General features: G+C 40.9%; 1 protein-coding gene across 3 annotated transcripts in view; it reads left to right on the top strand.

The window, feature by feature from the left end:
• Positions 1-28: 28 nt before the first annotated feature.
• LOC129868405 (dual specificity tyrosine-phosphorylation-regulated kinase 1A-like) overlaps positions 29-23,914 on the top strand; it is a 45,593-nt gene continuing 21,707 nt past the window's right edge. The window contains exon 1 of one of the 3 annotated variants that reach the window (XM_055942364.1): positions 29-675. The gene's annotated coding sequence lies outside the window, so the exon portion shown is untranslated. The remainder of the gene's footprint in view (positions 676-23,914) is intronic. The other 2 variants (XM_055942365.1, XM_055942366.1) reach the window with 2 other exon arrangements.

Below are 23,914 nucleotides of genomic sequence, written 5' to 3'. Positions count from 1 at the left end.
GAATTTATTCGTTTGAATAATAGTCGTCATGGTAACGTTCGTGTTCAGCCTCCATTTTGTTAGCCACTTTCCTTTTTCCCCTAAATGATTTACCTTCCCGCCAGAATAGTAAATTCACTAATCATAGCAATGACAGAAATTGATTCAAATAATCAAAAGGGTTGGTTATAACGTAGCGGCTGTGCTACAACAGCGTTAAGTGAGTACGTTGGTGGGCTGTAGTTTTTAGTCTGCCCGGCCGGTTCGATGCAAAGGTTTGGGAACACGCGCCATTTTGTGAAATTTACACAAAAAAAGCCTTAAAGAGAACAGGGTCTTCAGGTTTGTAGTCGTCATTTTTAATCATGATTTGGAAGCAATGCTGCTCTCGTTACAATTAATGTGTCGATCAGCTAACAGTATACATGCCTAGCTGCATCGAAATGTTGGTTTCCCTATGGTCAGATCGAATACGTTTCTGCCGTTGACTGCGTTGGCGAGTTGACTGAGAGGCGCTGTTGATTTGGAAAAAGAATTGACATCTATTCAGAGGAGTGAGGGTTGTACGTTGGGAAATCTGGGGGGCTCCATGGAGAAGAGACTGTATCGCCGTAAATCGCCTTATTAAGGCATTGGGGATTGATTGTAAATGAGGATATTTTTCTGGAATAGGAAGACTGACAGGCAGCGACAAAGGTAAGTTTGCGCTGTAACTTTGACTAGCTAGTCACATTGCTGTCATTGTAAACAGACACCGCAAGCTAGCCAGCTAACGTTATAGCTAGCTTTAGCGCCAAATAAGGTAGATAGCTAGCTAACGTTAGCTGTTAAACGGTCTAACCAACGTTATAGAATGTTCACTCTTTTGGTTGGAAAACGTGCACCTCCATATAAATCTAACAATTAACATTAGGCTTATGTATCGTTAATCACATTGCTAGCTCGCTAACTGTTTATGCCATGCTGGTGTAGTTGGCTAGCTATGTCACTTTCCATTGCACAGTTAACAAGTTAGATAACGTTAGAAACCTAGCCTTAATCCATTCCAGTAACGTTAGGTTAGCTAGCTAACGTGTTATAAGTACTTCAATTCAGCTGGCTAACTTGGATAGTTAGCTAAATGTGAAAACATAGCGTAGCAACTACAAATGTCATTCCGTGGAAGGAATTATTGCTAGCCTACGTTTAATTAGTTAACTCTGGTCCTTTGCTTTTTTTAACAAGCTAAAGTTAGGTAATGTTAGCTATTTACGTGTGTGCCACACTTCTAGCTAACGTTAGCAAACCTGCTAACGTTACTAGCTACCTTACGTTACTGCTTGTTAGCACGTAATTCAACGTAGCTAAGCTAGCTAACATTAACCGGTCTTGTAGTTAAGTAACACAATTGACAAGGTAGCGTAAACTAGCAACAAATACACCTCAAGCACATGGGTTCAATAGAGACAATCTCAATCATACGTTGCCCTCCAGCTAGCTTGGTTTGTAAGCAAAAATACTAGCCAGCTGGTTAGCTTGACAAGTTGTCAGTTGCCACAGAGATGCGGGCATGGATTGATGGCCAGCTAGTCATAGGGATGTGGAGTTTAGCCACTTCAACGCATTCTGTCTTGATACTGCGTTATCAACTAGCTAACGTATTTAACTTGGCCTGTAACGTCAGTTAATGCTAACTAGCAAGATAGCGAATGTTCATCCGATCCCTCGATAGCTCAAGTTTGCGTCCATGGCCTCCCAAAGGCTTGAAAGCCTTGTAGCTATTATAGATGGGAACCGCATTTGTTCACTTTGTTAAAAAAAAAAAAAAAAAAGTATTAACAGGCACAATGTCATCACTGGGTACGTTCATAAACACAATTGAATGCGAATATGCTAATGTTACTAAGTGTGTCCTGTGATTGAGTTGGCTAGCAAAGTTTGATAGTTAGCTAACATGTTAGCCCTGGGTCGGCAGGGTAGCCTAGCTAGTTGGGCTAGTAACCGAAAGGTTGCAAGTTCGAATCCCCGAGCTGACAAGGTACAAATCTGTCGTTCTGCCCCTGAACAAGGTAGTTAACCCACTAGGCCGTCATTAAAAATAAGAATTTGTTCTTAAATTACTTGCCTAGTTAAATAAAGGTAAATAAAAATGTTGACCAAGTGTAATCATGGCCATTGTTCAATTGGACTGATGGTAGACACTGACTTGGCTATTTACTAATTGAATGAGGAATTTCGAAGCTGACACGAATAGTTGAATGTAAGTTCCACATCACGAAATGAACATTACACAATTGATGTCAAAAATATACACTGACAGAAGCAGCAAGTTCAGTAGGGAAAACAATTATAACATAATAACACACAGAAATACAAGCCTTAGGTCATTAATATGGTCGAATCCGGAAACTATCATCTCGAAAACAAAACGTTTATTCTTTAAATGAAATACGGAACCGTTCCGTATCCATAAGTCTAAATATTCCTGTTACCTTCAATGTTATGTCAATGTTATGTCAATTACGTAAAATTCTGGCAAATTAGTTTGCAACGAGCCAGGCGGCCCAAACTGTTGCATATACCCTGACTCTGCGTGCAATGAACGCAAGAGAAGTGACACAATTTCACCTGGTTAATGTTGCCTGCTAACCTGGATTTCTTTTAGCTAAATATGGAGGTTTAAAAATATATACTTCTGTGTATTGATTTTAAGAAAGACATTGATGTTTATGATTAGGTACACGTTGGATCAACGACAGTCCTTTTTCGTGAATGCGCACTGCATCGATTATATGCAACACAGGACACGCTAGATAAAGTAGTAATATCATCAACTATGTGTAGTGATTATGATTGATTTTGATTTTTATAAGTTTAATGCTAGCTAGCAACTTACCTTGGCTTCTTACTGCATTCGCGTAACAGGCGGGCTCCTTGTGAGGCAGGTGGTTAGAGCATTGGACTAGTTAACCGTAAGGTTGCAAGATTGAATCCCTGAGCTGACAAGGTAAAAATGTGTTTCTGCCCATGAACAAGGCAGTTAACCCACCGTTCCTAGGCCGTCATTGAAAATAAGAATGTGTCCATAAATGACTTGCCTAGTTAAATAAAGGTGTTCTTAAAAAAAAAAACGGCGTCCAAAATTACCGATTTCTGATTGTTATGAAAACTTGAAATCGGCCCTAATTAATTGGCCATTCCGATTTAATCGGTGACCTTTAGTGCGAATGGTACAGATGATCTCAGGTTGTTGGAAGTTTAACTGGTGGGTCAATCAGTTATCTTGTGACGCTATAGGCTAATTTTATTTAAAGGGGCTTCTGGTTCATTCATGGCATGGTTAGTTTCTTGGAAACAGAATGATCTCAGGGACACATTCTCTAACTATCTAGGCTACTTATAGAACCATTCTATGCTGAGTGTACTTTACAGTAAACATTTACATTCTCCCTGCCTCTCCCTGCCACAAAAAGTGTCACCTGTGTCCCAAGATTACTACTAGTAATTTCTATGCTGGTTCATATTTGACTGTGTATGGGTGATATCCGTGAAAGTAAAAACAGCTATTTTCAATAACACGAGTGTAATAAATGGATTATCTGACATCAAACTATTTGTGCGCTTACATGGGTAGGAGTCAGCATGTTGCTATTCTGGATGGCCAGATTACTGAGCAAGAATGACAAAGTGTCATGTAGGGAATCGTAAGTGGCTCGTTTCAGCTTGTTTCATCTTGTTCATGATACCATGTCTTGTTTTTGAAGTGTTTTGATGGATTTCATAGCAATGTTAAAATTTGCTATCTAGCTAACCAACAACTGTAAGTATGTATTTGAGACAAGTGCTCATTGTGTGATTATGAACTTTAAAAAAATAAAAAACACTGGAGACTAAATATAGCTTGTAAGCAAACTGTTTTGCCCCATAGTTGCACTTGCGTTTGTTACTAAACAACCAACCATTTATGAACATTACATTGAATATTAATGAGAATGGCTTGTGCACTTACACATATAATTTATTAAACCTTTATATCTCTTCATTAGACAGAATCTCAAAGCGCTTGTAAAGCAAAATAATTATTTTTTAGTCTATATCGGCTACAACATTAGCTAGATCAAGTCTGTTTGAGTGCTTCTTCTACCCAGGTTACACGTGTGCACGTAAACGGATGTTGCTGCAACAATGTTGGAATGGTTTTAAAATGTATCTAGGCTTAACCTTTATTTGCTCCATATCATGATCGGTTGAATGTCTATTTTTAAGTAGAATTGTATACTTTTCTCAAGTCCTCTCTTAGCCCTGCAATTGACCCCATGTCAAGTCCTGCCCTCCTTACCTCCTGTTTCTACCCAGTTCAACATTTTGTCAGGAAGCTCAATCCCCAATTCAAACCAATGGAGAAATACCCTCTGATCTCAAACTGTGTTTTTAATACACAATGAAATTATACAGACTGCCGCTTGCTATTCAGGAGATTCTGGTATGTTGTGGTGGACTGTCATTGAAATCACTTCACTAGTTTTCTAATAATACATCAGTGATTCATATTTTCTGCAAACATTCTGAAGAAGTAGACTATGGCAAGGGAATATGCCATTGTTTTGTGTAGCCAGTTAGCATGAGGAAACGGTCATGTATAAAGGCTTTCACAAAAAAACATCCCTATTAAATGTTGACTACAAAGTAGGCCTAAGTGGCAAAATTATCATGATGACTTGTATCAATCTGATGGGCATTTGTTATGCAAACTTCACAAGTCTTTTGCTAGGTGGATACTTGACTTCAAGGTAGACTCAGTGATATGATGTAGATGCAGAAAGTAAACAGAATATTGGGTCAATTTCCGCAACAACTAAGAGCGTTGAAGCGCAAGGCTCAACTTCTCCTCTGTTTTGGTGCCCAAGCTACCACGCTGTAAACGGCTTGAAGCGAACCTATGCACATGCGGAGATACTGTGTGTGTAACTTAGAGCAAAGTCTTGATATTTTTTCCCAGACCTCAAGGTTCTCCTGGTGTGGTTTAATCATTGTTGTGGACCATTTTTGGGGTGGCGGGTCAGCCAGTCAATCAAACTTCCAACATTATTTGATAAAGGGCACATTCAGTGCTCTGCCCTGTTCTTTGGGTTCTGAGGTCTCCCCAGATAATTTTTGTGTAGAAGGACTGAAGTTCAGTTCTTACATTTTACTCAAATGAATTAAAATTTATACTGACACTATGTAAAATATAATTTCCACCTCCAGAAATGTGTCCAATAACATATTGGGGAAATTATTTAAACATATTGGACAATGCAAATAGCTTATGCATGGTCCATCTTATCAGGTATGCGATTAGCAATAAGCATTATCACCTGTAGCTAGTGGTGCAACGGATCACAAAACTCACGGTTCTGATCACGGATATTTAAAGCAAGGAACTTTTCAATGTTTAAATAAAATATTCAATACTCGATTGTTAAATTAAAGTGCAATATGAGACATGATACCTTCTTCCTTTGAACAATAGTGAATGAAAAATTTGCCTGTTTCCACATATAAAAAAAGTAAAAGAAGGAAAGCAAAGCAGACCTGAGCTTATAACTTCAAATTATTTTTCAAAAAGATGAGGATGTCAACATTGTCTGGGGAGAGGGTAGACCTCTTTGCAGTCACTATGTCCCCTGCCGTGGAGAACACTCTCGCTAGGAACGGAAGTGCCAGGTAGTGTCTTGCCATCATGGTAATGTGAGGGTATTTACACTCATTGCTTTTCCACCGTGCCAGTGGATCACCATCCACTGGAATGCTGCCTTGTAGGATGCCACCTCCTCTTTGATGGTGTTGGCAAACGTCTTGCCTGTGTCCTTGCTCGCAAAGGTCTCCCCGAAAAGCTCCTTCATGGCCAAATTATTTTGTGGAGGAGATGCTTCTGAGTCTGCTCCTGTCGGCTCTGTGGCTTGACCCTGCAGAAAAAATTACTTGATCTAACAAATTATTTATTTTCATATTTCATAGAACTGTAATTGTGGAAATAACTTTTAATAAAAGCCATTATTATTCCAAATAAAAAAAGGATGATTCTAATAGCAATAGCGTAGACTAAGATTAGACTGCAGTGTGTGTGTTTATATATATATATATATATATATATATTTAAGTAATTCACTCTTTTTTTCTTCTTTTTTTTTACGTCCTCAGTGGCCACAATCTCAGTGGTGAGATCACTATGTCCTCTGGCGTAGGGCAGGGACTTGAACAGACAGGGACTTGAAAAGACAGGGACATGAACCTTGGATCCAGTGCAGTAGATCTAGGAAGGTAGTCCTGTATATTAGGGAGGTATCTGGGGTAGAGGTCGACCGATTATGATTTTTCAATACCGATACCGATTTATTGGATGACAAAAAAAGCCGATACCGATTAATCGGCCGATTTTATATTTAAAAAATAATAATAAAATAATAATCTGGGGTTCAGATCCTCTCTAATGGCAGCCTTGACATCTCTAGTGATGGTGCTGTCTTCCTCACTTGGAGCCATGGATTGTAGAATCCTTGTTTTTAGAGGTAGGATCATGGACACAGGTTTACGGTGAAGTTTCAGTTCTCAATAGGGTTGTAACCGTTTTGAGGGGTTTGAGCACCAGGAGGACCTCCTCTGCCACTTTCACGTCATCAGACAAGGTGATGATATCTTTTTTTTTTCCTGAGTCTTGTCTGTCAGTGCAGAGTATACAGCTGCCTGCTGCTCAAGATAGCGCTCCAACATGTCATAAGTGGAGTTCCATCTTGTTGTGACATCGTGTATGAGCTTGTGGGTCGGTAGCTGTAGCATTTCTTGCTTGGTCTTAAGCACATGAGCGGCTGTTGTGCTTCGGTGGAAAAAGGAAACCACCTTCCTGATCCTCCCAAGGAGGCTGTCCATCTGGTTCACTGAGATTCCCCTTTGGGATGCTAAATTGAGCTTGCTTTGCACATGTGATATCTGTGGCCCCAGTCCAACTTCTATCACTGCATTTACTTGGTTCTTAGCAATATCCCAATCACCACAGATAATGCCATTGGGCCTCCCTAGCTTGCACTCTGCTACTGCTCCTAGCAGTACCTGTGCCAGATTTGTGCTTGTGTTACTGTCATATAGGGGGCGTGTCTGTAGCATCGGACTGTAGCATCTCCCACTCCTCTGTGGTCTAGTGAGCAGTCACAGTCACGTAGCTTTCCGTTACCCTGGAGGTCCACCCGTCTGTGGTGAGAGCAACAGAGGATGCCTTGGATAATTCGTCGACAGCTTTTATATTTTCATGTTCATAAAGATCTGGCACGATCTTCATACTGAAGTGGGTGCTCAAGGGGATTTCGTAGCGTGGCTCAAGCACTTTCCCCATATTTTTGAACCCTTTGTTTTCCACCAGAGTATGGCCTCATGTCTGCAGCGATAAACATCCCAATAGATTTGGTGATGGCTTCAGCCCGGTCTGATTCTGCAGCAAAGGGCTGCTTAAATGCCGCGGTGAGAAGTTGTTGTCTCTTGGCTGAGTTGGCTCCCGTCACTGACACACCAGGGTGATGTTTAAATGTGTGGCCATGCTCAATGTATTTCCATGATCATACGGCTTACTTGTGGCACAATGCCTACGCACCCTAATGGTGTTGTCCACCACCCTTCTTCCGTCATCATATTTGATAGGGAAGCCAAAAATGCCCCCATACATGAGACTTAAATGAAGCGGGAGGCTTTTCCAGTTCTTCAGCTCCTGCGCTAGCCATGCCTGTCACCGCTCTTTTTTTCTTTGCTTTTGGCAACGCGAGCATCCAGGATTAATTCGCTGGGATTCAACATGCCCCGTTCACGTGAACAGTACACACAACTGCTTTTAAAAAATCAAATCAGGCTTCAGAGTAAAACACAGCTGGCATCTATCTCTTTTCACCGCCATTCTGCGTCAAGATTTAGGGAATTATTACTTTAAAAAGTAACAGCGGCAGTAAAACTGTATTTCACACTATGATGGTTAAACTTGGCAATTGATCTGTGGTTTACATGCGTGCCGAACCGTGGTGGGTGATCCTTACGGATCACAGATCAACTACAGTCCATTACACCACTCCCTGTTGCCCAACTGATGTAGCGTAGTCAGGGCTTGGCGTTCATGTTAATTTGTCAGTAGCACAGCGGACCAGTACCAAGTAAAAACTACTTGCCCCGAATGAGAATTACTGGCCAGGGCCAAGTTATTGCCTGCAGATTTTCAATCGTGGGTGATTTCATGTTTCATTTGCAGTCTGGGCAAGTACCTTTAAAAAAAATAATAATAATAATTTACATTTTTAAAATATTATAGCCAACCATAAAATCTGATGTACACTGATTGTTTGTAAAATAAAACCATTCCCCCTCAATGATGACAGTCTATATTAAACAGTTTTAAAATGTAATATTCCTCTCCAGAAATGAGCCCAATAAAATATTGATGAAAATAAAAATATCTATGGTCCAGATCAGGCAGGTTTGATATTTTAGCAATAAGCATTATCGCCTGCCCGATGCAGCATTGTGGCTACATGGCTGAAGCATGGGGTTGCTCCTCTTCATTGTTTACCCCAATGCGCTAATCATTAGCTAAATGAGACTCAATATATGGTCTTGTTGCTTGTTTACTATTGTAAAAATAAAAACTCTCACAGGCACTAATAAAACCATGTGATTTTCTTTTTGTGTGTGTTTTATATATAGTGTAGGTTGAGTAAATATAGGCCTACAGTTTTCTGCATCCGAATGGCTGAGACACTTTTTTTTTAATGACATGTCAGACACTGAATATTGGAATTGAGAAATAAATCAGAGCACTGAAAAGCTGGGCTTCTGCTCTTTTCATTTGCCAAAATAACTGTTGTATTTTCCAGAGATTACATTTAGGACACATTTATTTCTGTTCAGCAATCAGCTGGATGAGAGAATGCCAAGAGTGTGCAAAGTGTGGCTACTTTGAACAATCTGAAATATAAAATACAATTTTATTTAACATGTTTTTGGTTACTACATGATTCCATATTTGTAATTTCATAGTTTTGGATCACTACCGGCTGTATGCGAACGAGTGATGCGCATTTGGAGAAATACTGGCTGTATCCAATGCTCAGCTAATCGTTCACATAAGTACAGAATGCAGCACGCTACTGAAGAGAGAGACAACCAATTTGCTAGTTACAGAATTAGCGAGCGCTCTGGAAAGACAGCAGAGACTGGAAGGGCAGTTTGCCAGTTACATCAGCGCGTCCCCTGAACGATAACGAAGAGGTCGGTGAGAAGCCTGATAAGGGGCTGAAGCGTACTTCATGAGCTGTAACCGAAAAACAACTGGCATTTTTGGAAAGTTTGAGTTGAGGGAGAAAGTGTGGTGGAACAAGTATTGTTAGCATTGTTAAGTATCTTGCTAGCTGAATTCAATTCTCTGTTAGCTAGCCAGAGAAATGTTGAGCAACATTAGCCAATTTAACTGATCAAATAATTGAGTATATGGTGTGAAAATTTGCTGGCTAATGAAGTCAGACTTCTAACGTTCGCTAGCTAATGTTACGTCAGATGAGCTAACATTAGTAACCTAACCAATTCGCTGTAGTATTAACTGGTATACGACTCCTTGCCGTTCCTCAAGTTAGAAAGTTTTAGTTGCTTATTGGATCCTGGCAATCAGTGTGAAATGTGAACGAACTAACTACTATCTGTGAACTGTTTTCCCTCTACAGTATGTGGTTAATTTTCAGAATGAGAGAATTAGGTGAAAATGAGGTGTTGCTTGTTAAACAAGTCGATTCAGGGATCAAGTGGAGCTGAGCCTTGTTTGAGCTGGATGCCACTATGGAGGTGAAAGGAAAACCACACACTTTTCCCTTTTCCCACTTTTTCAATACAATGGATAAAAAGGGGTATGCTTGGTGTACTCTCTGCCTGAAAGAGATCAATTATGCCAACAAAGGGTATCGTGCTCTTGGCACATTGTAGAACAGATGTCCACAGGCAGAAAGTGTACAATGTAATGTGCAGTGTAGCCAAAGATGTTGATTTTGTTGTGTTGAACTTGACAGTATCGTGTGTGTGATTGATTGAATATCAAATTTTTACTCAGTGAATGTTATTTTTGCACACATGTAGCCTTGTGCACTTGATCTACGTCTATTATAGTGGACAAAATAATAAAGCAAAAATAGAATGCCTGTTAGTTTTAGGGATGTATGATATATCGGAATTGGCCGACATTAGCTAAAAATGCCAACAATGGTGTCGGCCCAATGTCTAGTTTAAAGCCGTTTGAAAAACCGATGTCAAAGCTGATGTGCATACCTACAGTTGAAGTCAGAAGTTTACATACACCTTAGCCAAATAAATGTAAACTCTGTTTTTCACAATTCCTGACATTTAATCCTAGTACAAATTCCCTGTCTTAGGTCAGTTAGGATCACTACTTTATTTTAAGAATGTGAAATGTCAGAATAATAGTAGAGGGAATGAATTATTTCAGCTTTTATTTCTTTCATCACATTCCCAGTGGGTCAGAAGTTTACATACACTCAATTAGGATTTGGTAGCATTGCCTTTAAATTGTTTAACTTGGGTCAAATGTTTTGGGTAGCCCTCCATAAGAACTTGGGTGAATTTTGGCCCATTCTTCCTGACAGAGCTGGTGTAACTGAGTCAGGTTTGTAGGCCTCCTTGCTCGCACACGCTTTTTCAGTTCTGCCCACAAATGCTCTATGGGATTGAGGTCAGGGCTTTGTGATAGCCATTCCAATACCTCAACTTTGTTGTCCTTAAGCCATTTTGCCACAACTTTGGAAGTATGCTTGGGGTCATTGTCCATTTGGAAGACCCATTTGCGACCAAGCTTTACCCTCTCTGGGATATGTGGGACGCTAGCGTCCCACTTGGCCAACTTTCAGTGAAAATGTAGATCGCCAAATTCAAATAAATTACTATCAAAAATGTAACTTTCATGAAATCACACATACAATACACCAAATCAAAGCTACACTTGTTGTGAATCCAGCCAACGTGTCCGATTTCAAGAAGGCTTTACGACGAAAGCACACCAAACGATTATGTTAGGTTAGTACATAGCCACAGAAAAACAGCAATTTTTCCAGCCAAAGAGAGGAGTCACAAAAAGCATGAATAGAGATAAAATGAATCACTAACCTTTGATCTTCATCAGATGACACTCATAGGACTTCATGTTACACAATACCTGTATGTTTTGTTCGATGAAGTTCATATTTATATCCAGAAATCTCAGTTTACATTGGCGCGTTAAGTTCAGTAATGTTTTGCTTCCAAAACATCCTGTGATTCTGCAGAGAGCGACACCAATTTACAGAAATACTCATTATAAATGTTGATGAAAATACATGTGTTATGCACATGTATTTTCATCAACATTTATAATGAGTATTTCTGTAAATTGATGTGGCTCTCTGCAGAATCATAGGATGTTTTGGAAGCAAAACATTAAACTTCTCCTTAATGCAAACTCTGTGTCAGATTTCAAAAAAAGCTTTACCGCAAAAGCACACCATGCAATAATCTGAGTACAGCGCTCAGAGCCCAAACAAGCGAAAGAGATATCCGCCATGAGAATTTGGTTCGCTTAGCTTTAGGATATTAATTAGTGGAAAGATTGTCTGCTCCATTTAGTTTAAAAAAATATGAAAAGTTAGGAGGGCAGGCAGGTATTTTAGTTTTTATTTTAAGTTTGTTTAGTAAATTCGATAGGACGAGAGATGATGATTTTGTTGAACGTAGTTGTTACCACAACTAAAAGGGGAATGAAAGCTTAGGTGGTTTCAGGAACTAAGGTTTTAGACACTGAACCATTGCCCAGAATTTATTCTGCACAGCAGGCCGAAATAGTAGCATTGACTAGAGCCTGCGAAATAAGAGAGGAGAGAAAGGTTAATATTTACACAGACAGCACATATGCATTTAAACCATACAACGCAGCACAGATAAATCTTAAAGAACTTAGGACAATTGACAGAATTGTTACAGGATAGCCAAGAACGAACGCCCCAGAAAGAATTGGACATGTGAAAAAAGAAAGGGGCAATCCTACAAGATAATGTCTGACATAAGGATAATTTACTAATCTTACCAAAGTCACTGTTTAGCTATGCGGCAATATTGACACATGGGCAGAGCCATGAGGATGGTAGAGCAGGTTAGGAAACACTGCAGGTTAGGAAAGACTTAGTGGCATATGGGATAACTGCTTACATTTTTTTTTTTAATTGGTAGAATATCCATTCCAACAATTGGAAATGGACTTCATTGAACTATCCTGAAGTGAGGGAAATAAGTGGTGTTTAACAAAAATAGATAAGTATATTAAATGGGTATAAGCGTTCCCAACTTACTTGGCGGACACGATTAGGGTATCTAAAATATTAGGTCCAGATATTATCCCTAGATTTGATTTACTAGGATCTATTTCTTTAAACAATGGATTACATTTTAGCTAATCAGGTAGACGATATAGAATGCCAGAGTTAGGGAGACCAGAACAAGCAGATATAGAAATAGAACATACCCTTGCAGAACACGAGGTGTTTATTAACCATACTCGTATGTCCAAGATTTTGTGTCCAACAGGTGAATTACAGAAGAAGGTTATTCACGCTATCCAACCAGGAGACTGGGTGTGGATCCAATCCCTGAGGAGAAAAGACTGGAAACAGCCCCGTTAACGTTTATTCTTAATAACACATCTCCAGATGGATCAGTGACCAAGGCCCAGGCCGGTTTAACCACATTGGCTAACAAGTTAGCGGAGAACTCTTGGGTGGATACCTCACTGACTGGGTGGTTCGATAGTATGTTTGGAAAATATAATTTTTTTATAATCACCGTGTTGTGGGCTGCATTCACCTGTGAGTGTGATGTTGTGTGGTTGCTGTTTGATTCCGTGTGCGAGAGGTTTAATTACCAGGGCTCTGGAGAGGTCGATGACGCAACAGTTGGTGAGATACGGACCGATTCCGAGCTCCGACCAGTGGGATGACAAATACATGTCTCCAAATCTAGTAGATGACTCTGATCACTTCACGAGGAGCCCATGCTGGATGAGACTATCATCAATGTTTAGACAGACTGTTTATTTAATGAAGATTATAATGAAAATCCTAAAAAGAAGAGTTATAATTGGATATAGGCCTAGAACAGTCTTTGAGGAGTATATGATGTAAATACATGTATTGATTTTGTTTGATATGGTGTGACATTTTATTTTCTGATAAAGATTGAAGTATCACTGTAATTTTTAGTCAAAGGGGGATTGATAAAGGAATTTATATGTTTAAAGTAATGACTAAAGAATTCCACCCTGAACTCATATAATTGTATGAAGTGTGTTAGTCATAATTCCATAATGTGTGTGTGACTAGACCATTGTGTTACTATGTAGCAATGTGAGAGTTGAGACAACAAAGGACTGAACTACAGATGACCTTGTTGTAACTCTGAAAACTGACAACAGGAAAGAGGGCCCTTCCAAGGCCTCTAATCTAAGGAGAAGAGGAGCGGCGAGAAACTGCCAAGGCTGGTAGAAAAGTGATAAAACCGTGTGTGTGTAAGTAGGTGGGAGTTATAAAATGACTTTATGCATTTTTTACTTCAGAGCTCTCTGAATAAAGAACTAACCTATTGCAGACTGGGGGCTTTGTCTAATTCTTCATTAACCAGGGTCTTACAAACTTCTGGGAATTGGTCAAAGCTATAGTGATAGTTGAGTTCAACCATTGGGATAAACATTTTCGTGACAGTGATGTTGGCTTTCGCCGACTGGTCGACATATTACCAAGTCCAAGTAGGCGCTATTTTTCAGATTTTGCCCTACCGGAGTTACACAGTAATGTGTTGAAGCTGCTATAAGCTTTGACACATACTTACTATGGAACGCCGTTTGGGTCTTTGCGTGTCAAAAAAGATAGTAGCACTGTCAAAGCTGTACAAAAAAGTCTGCAAACCCCGGCCACGAGCGATGTGTTTACAATACCGTGTTGGTAATAAAGCATTATTTGTTTGACCGTAACTTCTGGGCTAGCTAGCTAGCTTTCGCTTGGTACCTAGCTAGCACCAATACAACCAGCCTGAAAACAATGACCAGTAGAAACTGCAGTCATTTTCACTATTCTTAGCAATGATTTAGGAAACCTTGTAAGTATTAGCTAGGTTGCCACTTGTTGTTCGCCTATTAAAATTGAACTGCAGTTCATGACAATCAATAGCTAGCCAGCTACTTAACCCTGTTGCCCAAAGCTAACATTATAAGCAGCCAGCTAGCTTCATCTGGCTAGTGAGGCTCGACCAGATTTAGTTATCTGTTGTGAAGATAGCCATAATAGTGTAATTTGTGGTTTGCCTTCAAAATAAAACAATGTCGTTGACTGATGCAAATGAATACAAATAGTAGAATTATGCCATAATTTATTTTGAAGGCTAACTGCAAAGTCCACTATTGTGGCTAATCCTTATCGTGGCTAGCTTCACATAGATGAGTCCGACCACCATTAATCAAATAAAAACTGTCTTATAAATTAGGGTTATTTTAGATGACACCTAGCTATATAGTTAGCCAACTATAGCTACTGTAACAAATTGTCGTTTTGCTATGATTTTGGGGAAGAACATTGTTAGCATCCATGAGCTAGCTAGCTTTTATTTTTTATGACCAGCACTAAGTGCGCGAGACAACTTTACCAGCATCTATGAATCGTTGTGACGGTGTAATCAATAACTAGTCAAAAATGTATGAACTTGTTATGTGACGTGCAGTCATATTCAGGTCCTGATTGGTCAGTGTTATCTCCTGGTCATTTTTCTTTTTTGACATGCAAATACACAAACGGCGTTCCATATAAATCCTGGTTGAGAATGAAACGACTGAACAAAAGAACAGCGCAGCAAGTAAGTGAACGAAATAGGTTTTGATGATGTTTTACTGGTAATAGGGACATATGTAAATGCCAACAAAATAACTTTTTGGTGTGTGTGTGTGTAACCTTTAACTAGGCAAGTCAGTAAAGAACAAGTTCTTATTTACAATGATGGCCAAACCCAGACGACACTGTGTAAATTGTGCGCCGCCCTATGGGACTCCCAATTATGGCCGTATGTGATACAGCTATGATTCGAACCAGGGACTGTAGTGACGCCTCTTGCACTGAGATGCAGTGCCTTAGACCGCTGCGTCCATGTGTTAAGCATTCTTGTACAGTTAAATAGTTAAAAGGCTGGCAAAATTCTTAATATCGGATATCGTTTTTTGGGGGGCAAGGAAAATATCGGATATCGGTCATCAATGTCATATCGGTGCATCACTAGTTATTTTTATAGATACATGTGTGTGATTATTAAAGGCAGAAATACGTAAATAAGTTGTCAAGTGATGAACCCAGTAGCCCAGTATGGCGTCCGGAGTATGGGCGTCGAAAGGAAAGCAGTGGGTGTGTCAAAAGCGCTATGCTATAGGTTAGACGGTTTTGCTTGAGCGGTGTTTTTTTTATAAAATCAATACCACACACCAACCGTACATTGAGCTACTGTACCTCGAGAGTTTAGACTTCCGTTTTGAAGCCAGAGGATGAGTCCGAGTCGTATTTCACTTTTTTACACACATAATTGTACATTTTCAGTTATAAAACTGACAACTTATTTTTTATTAAAATAACTGATGGGTGTACGGTTGCTTCATGTGTTGTATGCGTGAGCTTCCTGTGACTGTCACCCTGATGTTGGCTACTAGGAAGCTACTTCCCACCACATTACCGAACAGTAGTGCTTATCAAGAGCGGGAGAAGTGCACAGTGTTGCTGTTCATGCACTCCCCATTGAGTAGTAGACTATGTATCAAGGTGACATCTATATATTTTTTCTTTAACCAGGTAGGCCAGTTGAGAACAAGTTCTCATTTACAACTGCGACCTGGCCAAGATAAAGCAGTACGACACAAACACAGAGTTACACATGGAATAAACAAACGTACAGTCAATAACACAATAGGAAAAAAATCTACACAGTGTGTGCAAATGAGGTAAGATTAGGGAGGTAAGGCAATAAATAGGCCGTAGTGGCTAAGTAATTACAATTTAGCAAATTAAACACTGGAGTGATAGATGTGCAGAAGATGAATGGGTAAGTAGAAATACTGGGGTGCAAACGAGACAAAAAAAAAAATGGGGATAAGGTAGTTGGATGGGCTATTTACAGATGGGCCTTGTACAGGTGCAGTGATCTTTGAGCTGCTCTGACAGCTGATGCTACTCTGAGTCTCCAGCTTCGGTGATTTTTGCAATTCGTTCCAGTCATTGGCAGCAGAGAACTGGAAGGATAGGCAGCCAAAGGAGGAATGGGCTTTGGGGGTGACCAGTGAAATATACCTGCTGTAGCGTGTGCTACGGGTGGGTGCTGCTATGGTGACCAGTGCGCTGAGATAAGGAGGGGCTTTATCTAGCAAAGACTTATAAATGACCTGGATCCAGTGGGTTTGCGGACGAATATGAAGTGAGGGCCAGCCAACGAGAGCATACAAGTCGCAGTGGTGGGTAGTATATGGGACTTTGGTGACAAAACGGATGGCACTGTGATAGACTGCATCCAATTTGCTGAGTAGAGCGTTGGAGGCTATTTTATAAATGACATCGCCAAAGTCAAAGATCGGTAGGATAGTCAGTTTTACGAGGGTATGTTTGGCAGCATGAGTAAAGGACGCTTTGTTGCAAAATAGGAAGCCGATTCTAGATGTAATTTTGGATTGGAGATGCTTATTAATGTGAGTCTGGAAGGAGAGTTTACAGTCTAACTAGACACCTAGGTATTTGTAATTGTCCACATATTCTAAGTCAGAACTGTCCAGAGTAGTGATCCTGGACGTGCGGGCAGCGATCGGTTGAAGAGCATGCAGTTGGAGGCCACGGAAGGAGAGTTGTATGGCATTGAAGCTCGTCTGGAGGTTAGTTAAGACAGTGTCCAAAGAAGGGCCAAAAGTATATAGAATGGTGTTGTCTGCATAGAGGTCAGCAGCAAGAGCGACATCATTGATGTATACAGAGAAAAGAGTCAGCCCGAGAATTGAACCCTGTGGCACCTCCATAGAGACTGCCAGATGTCCAGACAACAGGCCCTCCGATTTGACACACTGAACTCTGTCTGAGAAGTAGTTGGTGAACCAGGCGAGGCAGTCATTTGAGAAACCAAGGCTGTTGAGTCTGCGGATAAGAATGTGGTGATTGACAGAGTCGAAAGCCTTGGCCAGGTCGATGAATACGGCTGCACAGTATTGTCTTTTATCAATGGCTGTTATGGTATCGTGTAGGACCTTGAGCGTGGCCAAGGTGCACCCATGCCCAGCTCGGAAACCAGATTGCATAGCGCAGAAGGTACGGTGGGATTCGAAATGGTCGGTGATCGGTTAACTTGGCTTTCGAAGACCTTATAAAGGCAGGGTAGGATAGATATAGGTCAGTATGGGTCTAGAGTGTCTCCCCCTTTGAAGAGGGGGATGACCGTGGCAGCTTTCCAATCTTTGGGGATCTCAGACGATACGAAAGAGAGGTTGAACAGGCCAGTAATAGGGGTTGCAGCAATTGCGGTGGATAATTTTAGAGCGGGTCCAGATTGTCAAGCCCAGCTGATTTTGTAGGGGTCCAGATTTTGTAACTCTTTCAGCTATCTGGATTTGGGTGAATCAGAAATGGGGGAGGTTTGGGCAAGTTGCTGTGGGGGGTGCAGGGCTCTTGACCGGGGTAGGGGTAGCCAGGTGGAAAGCATGGCCAGCTGTAGAAAAATGCTTATTGAAATTCTCAATTATTGTGGATTTATTGGTGGTGACAGTTTCCTAGCCTCAGTGCAGTGGGCACCTGAGAAGATGTGCTCTTGTTCTTCATGGACTTTACAGTGTCCCAGAACATTTGGGAGTTTGTGCTACAGGGTGCAAATTTCCTTTTGAAAATCTAGCCTTTGCTTTCCTAACTGCCTGTGTATATTGGTTCCTAACTTCCCTGAAAGTTGCATATCGCGGGGGCTATTCGGTGCTAATCCAGTACGCCACATAATGTTTTTGTGCTGGGCAAGAGCAGTCAGGTCTGGAGTGAACCAAGGGCTATATCTGTTCCTGTTTTTTTTAATTGAATGGGGCATGCTTATTTAAGATGGTGTGGAAAGCACTTTTTAAAGAATAACCAGGCATCCTCTACTGACGAAATGAGGTCAATATCCTCCCAGGATACCTCAGGTCGATTTGGAAGGCCTGCTCGCTGAAGTGTTTTAGGGAGCGTTTGACAGTGATGAGGGGTGGTCCTTTGACCGCAGACCCATTCCGGACGCAGGCAATGAGGCAGTGATCGCTGAGATCCTGGTTGAAGACAGCAGATGTGTATTTAGAGGGCAAGTTGGTCAGGATGATATCTGAGGGTGCTCGTGTTTACAGATTTGCGGTTGTACCTGGTAGGTTAATTGATCATTTGTGTGAGATTGAGGGCATCTATCTTAGATTGTAGGGCGGCTGGGGTGTTAAGCATGTCCCAGTTTAGGTCACCTAACAGTACGAGCTCTGAAGATAGATGGGGGGCAATCAATTCACATATGGTGTCCAGGGCACAGCTGGGGGCAGAAGGTGGTCTCTAACAAGTGGCAACGGTGAGAGACTTGTTTCAGGAATGGTGGATTTTTAGAAGTAGAAGCTCAAATTGTTTGGACACAGACCTGGATAGTATGACAGAACTCTGCAGGCTGTATCTGAAGTAGATTGAAACTGCCCGCTTTAGCAGTTCTATCTTGTGAGAAAATGTTATAGTTAGGAATGGAAATGTCAGGATTTTTGGTAGCCTTCCTAAGCCAGGATTCAGACACCGCTAGGACATCTGCGTTTGCAGAGTGTGCTAAAGCAGTGAGTAAAACAAACTTAGGGAGGCTTCTAATATTAACATACATGAAACCAAGGCTTTTACTGTTACAGAAATCAACAAATGAGAGCGCCTGGGGAATGGGAGTGGAGCCTAGGTGCTGCAGGTTCTGGATTAACCTCTACATCACCAGAGGAACAGAGGAGGAGTAGGATAAGGGTACGGCTAAAGGCTATATGAACTGGTCGTCTAGTGTGTTCGGAACAGAGAGTAGAAGGAACAGGTTTCTGGGCGCGGAAGAATAGATTGAAGGCATAATGTACAGACAAGGGTATGGTAGGATGTGACTAAAGTGGAGGTAAACCTAGGCATTGAGTGACTATGAGAGAGGTTTCGTCTCTAGAGACATCATTTAGACCAGGTGAGGTCACTGCATGTGTGGGAGGTGGAATAAAAGGGCTATCTAAGGCATATTGAAGAGGGCTGGAGTCTCTACTAGAGGTCGACCGATTATGATTTTTCAACGCCGATACCGATTAATCGGCTGATTTGTATTATTTATTTATATGTAATATTGACAATTACAACAATACTGAATGAACACTTATTTTAACTTAATATAATACATCAATAAAATCAATTTAGCTTCAAATAAATAATGAAACATGTTCAATTTGGTTTAAATAATGCAAAAACAAAGTAAAAGTGCCATGTAAAAAAGCTAACGTTTAAATTCCTTGCTCAGAACATGTGAAAAGCTGGTGGTTCCTTTTAACATGAGTCTTCAATATTCCCAGGTAAGAAGTTTTAGGTTTTAGGTTATAGGACTATTTCTCTCTATACGATTTGTATTTCATATACCTTTACTATTGGATGTTCTTATAGGCACTTTAGTATTGCCAGTGTAACAGTATAGCTTCCGTCCCTCTCCTCGCCCCTACCTGGGCTCGAACCGGGAACACATCGACAACAGCCACCCTCGAAGCAGCGTTACCCATGCAGAGCAAGGTGAACAACTACTCCAGGTCTCAGAGCGAGTGCCGTTTGAAACGCTATTAGCGCGCACCCCGCTAACTAGCTAGCCATTTCACATCGGTTACACCAGTCTAATCTCGGGAGTTGATAGGCTTGAAGTCATAAACAGCTCAATGCTTGAAGCACAGCGAAGAAGCTGCTGGCAAAACCCACGAAAGTGCTGTTTGAATGAATGCTTACGAGCCTGCTGGTGCCTACCATCGCTCAGTCAGACTGCTCTATCAAATCATAGACTTAATTATAGCATAATAACACACAGAAATACGAGCCTTTGGTCATTCAAATGGTAGAATCCGGAAACTATCATTTCGAAAAACAAAACATTTATTCTTTCAGTGAAATACGGAACTGTTACATATTTTATCTAACGGATGGCATCCCTAAGTCTAAATATTGCTGTTACATTGTACATCCTTCAATGTTATGTCATAATTATGTACAATTCTGGCAAATTAACTACGGCCTTTGTTAGGAATAAATGGACTTCACACAGTTCGCAATGAGCCAGGCGGCCCAAACTACTGCTTGCACGCAACGCAAGAGAAATGACACAATTTCCCTAGTTATAAGAAATTCATGTTAGCAGGCAATATTAACTAAATATGCAGGTTTAAAAAAGATATACTTGTGTATTGATTTTAAAGAAAGGCATTGATGTTTATGGTTCGGTCCATTGGTGCAACGACAGTGCTTTTTTCGCAAATGCGCTTGTTAAATCATCACCCGTTTGTCGAAGTAGGCTGTGATTCAATGAGAAATTTACAAGCACCGCATCGATTATATGCATCGCCGGACACGCTAGATAAACTAGTAATATCATCAACCATGTGTAGTTAACTAGTGATTATGTTAAGATTGATGGTCTTTTATAAGATAAGTTTAATGCTAGCTAGCAACTTACCTTGGCTTCTTGCTGCCCTCGCGTAACAGGTAGTCAGCCTGCCACGCAGGCTCCTCGTGGAGTGCCATGTAAGGCAGGTGGTTAGAGCACTGGACTAGTAACCGGAAGGTTGCAAAAACGAATCCCCGAGCTGACAAGGTAAAAATCTGTCGTTCTGCCCCTGAACAAGGCAGTTAACCCACCGTTCCTAGGCCGTCATTGAAAATAAGAATGTGTTCTTAACTGACTTGCCTAGTTAAATAAAGGTGTAAATATATATATATATTAAAAATTGGTGTCCAAAAATACCGATTACCGATTGTTATGAAAACTTGAAACCGGCCCTAATTAATCGGTCGACCTCTAGTCTCTACAGTGAAATAAGACAATAATAACTAACCAAAACAGCAATGGACAAGACATATTGACATCAGGGAGAGGCATGCTTAGCCGAGTGATCATAGGGACCAGTGGGAGGCGAGCTGGAGAAACGGCGATTCAGACAGCTAGCAGACCGAGGCTAGCAGAAGGCCTTAGGGAGGACGTCGCGACGGAAGAAGTCTGTTGTAGCCGGTTACGTTGGCAGACCAGTCGTGTTGGATTGGCAGGGCTCCGTGTAGGCAGTAAAAGGGTCCAGGGCAATTGGCAAAATAGGTATTGTAGCCCAAGAAATTGGCTGATCCTCTTCAGCTAGCAGTCCGATATCGGATGGGCCTTCAGGGTACGTCGCGATGGAGGAGCCTGTTGACACCCTCGGGTGGGTTACGTCGGTAGACCAGTCGTGGTTGAATCGGCGGGGCTCTGTGTCGGCAGTAAAAGGGGTCCAGGCCAATTGGCAAAATATGTATTGTAGCCCAAGGAGTGGCTGATGGACCTCTTCAGCTAGCTGGGGGATGGGCCTAGCACGAGGCAATTTCCAGGCTCACTGGTGCTTGCTTCAGGACAGAGACGTTAGCCAGGGGGTAGCCACTCGGATAGCAGCTAGCTAGCTACGATGATTCAGGTGAAAAGGTTCAGAGCTTGGGGTAAGAAACCGGAGATGTGGAGAAAGAGCAGTCCGGTAAGCTCTGGGTTGAAACGCGCTGTGCAGACTGGCAGGAGTTTACCAGGCTAAGGTTAGCTGATGACCGCTAGCCGTGGCTAACTGACTATTAGCTAGTAGCTGGCTAGCTTCTGTTGGGGGTTCTGATTCTAAAGTATAGAAAATAGCAGATCCATACCACATTGGGTGAGGCGGGTTCCAGGAGAGTATGTTGAAACTGAGGTTAAAATAGAAAAAAATATATATATATACACGGACACAACAAGACGAAGACAAAGACATCTGAACTGCTACACCATCTTGGATAGGGATGGTTATCAGTATGTATTTATTGTGCAGGCTGCTCTCCTACTTTAAATAAAATCATGGGAGGGGAAAAAATTGCCACTAGCACCTTAGAGGCTGCTGCCCTATATACATAGTCTTGAAATCACTGGCCACATGGAACACTAGTCACGTTAATAATGGTTACATATTTTGTATAACTCATCTCATATATGTATATATTTGATTTGAATAGTCAGTAGAAAGCAGTTCGGCAGGCACGTCAATACAGCACTGGTTGCCACCTTATCGACTCGTGCAGCCCAATCAGTCACACAAAATCGGTCTTGAGTGGCATCAAATCTTCCCAATTAGCTTATTTGCTTTCCATACACCGACTCCTTTCGACACACCTTTTCTCCGATCGCCATATTGGGCTGCAGCTACCCATACTTGGCCAGGTTTGAGTCTTAAGGCTGTCATTTGTGTATTTATCATACCTCCTCCCGTGATTTATGAATCAATTAAAACTGATGTAGCTATGGTTTCATTTGACCTCTGGGGGACTGTTAGTCAACTCCACTTTAGTTGCCGCTGATCTTCGGCACAGTTTTGAGGGAAAAGACATGGCCTCACTTTTTCTTATTTTTTTGTTGCGAGATTACACCTGCCTGTCAAGGAGAAATTGGAGTTCCAGTTTACTGTAAAAGCAATCGTAAATGTGCTGTCTCAGCCTGGCTGGATTTCCCAACCGCATACTCATGCGGTCTAGTAGAATCAACTAAGAGAGCGTTAAATTGTGCATTAAAAAGCTGATATGACTTTTGTGGAGATTGTATTGGCGCAATCCAAAATGCTCCCCTCTATTGATAAGAACAATAGCATTAACTAAAAGTTAATAGTAAATTATTTCAAATGTGTACTCATCAAATTAACTTTTATTTTATTATTTAAAACTGTTTTCATGATATATTGTCCAAAGGAAATAGCCTACATTGTGGTCTGGTATCAACTCTAGATTTTTTTTTTCTAAATATAATTTAATTCTAATTACCAAATTCATTATATCAGAAAAAACCCCAAAAGAATGTAATTCTTTCCCATCACAGTTGTGGTACTCGGCTCCACTCCCTTATCTTAGGCTGGAAGTTTGTTAGAGCTCTGTTCTTGCAGACACTGGCTCCAGGTTCTAATCTGCTGCATACATTTCGTTCAGCAAATAATGTGTTAAAAACAGCTTGGAAATGTGACAAAGTGAAATTTAATTTCTTGTTCATTACTTGTTTTCTTATTGGACAATAGATCGGAGCTCTGCCCTGGCAACAAAAGTAGGTTATTTGCATACTATCTTCTGATTGGCCAAGCCAGAGATAGTGCACGCCAATTGCACTTTCTTCCTGGTGGTAGGATATGCTAATTAGGTACTGTTGCTGGGGTTCAGAAGGGTGGTTACTCTGATTCTGCTGCGTTATGTTGCCTAATGAAAGATGTTGATAAATGAGTACTTAATGATCTACAGAATTCCCATTCACTGTAGGCAGACTGAGATTTCAAAATAGAACTGAGAAGATTTGATTACAGGGCTGTAGCCTTGTTTTCACTGTCAAGTAAAACAACTGATGCAACTGGAATGTCTATTTTAGCTATTACTACTTATTCACCTTATTCCATTTTAAAATAATGCAGTTAGGAATTGTCCGTTTAGAAAATGTTGTGTAAATACGACCATAGATAATCTGCAAGTGGGATTTTTTGGAGTGTTGATAATTTACACAAATTGTCATTTTTGATTGGCAGATGCATGTGAACATGGCTTTTTTTAGAATTATACATGTTTTGCATGTGATCAGACATTAGATT

Source organism: Salvelinus fontinalis, chromosome 13 (genome assembly GCF_029448725.1).
Source record: "Salvelinus fontinalis isolate EN_2023a chromosome 13, ASM2944872v1, whole genome shotgun sequence".
Taxonomy (NCBI): Eukaryota; Metazoa; Chordata; class Actinopteri; order Salmoniformes; family Salmonidae; genus Salvelinus; species Salvelinus fontinalis.
This window is presented reverse-complemented; position numbering and strand designations above follow the sequence as displayed.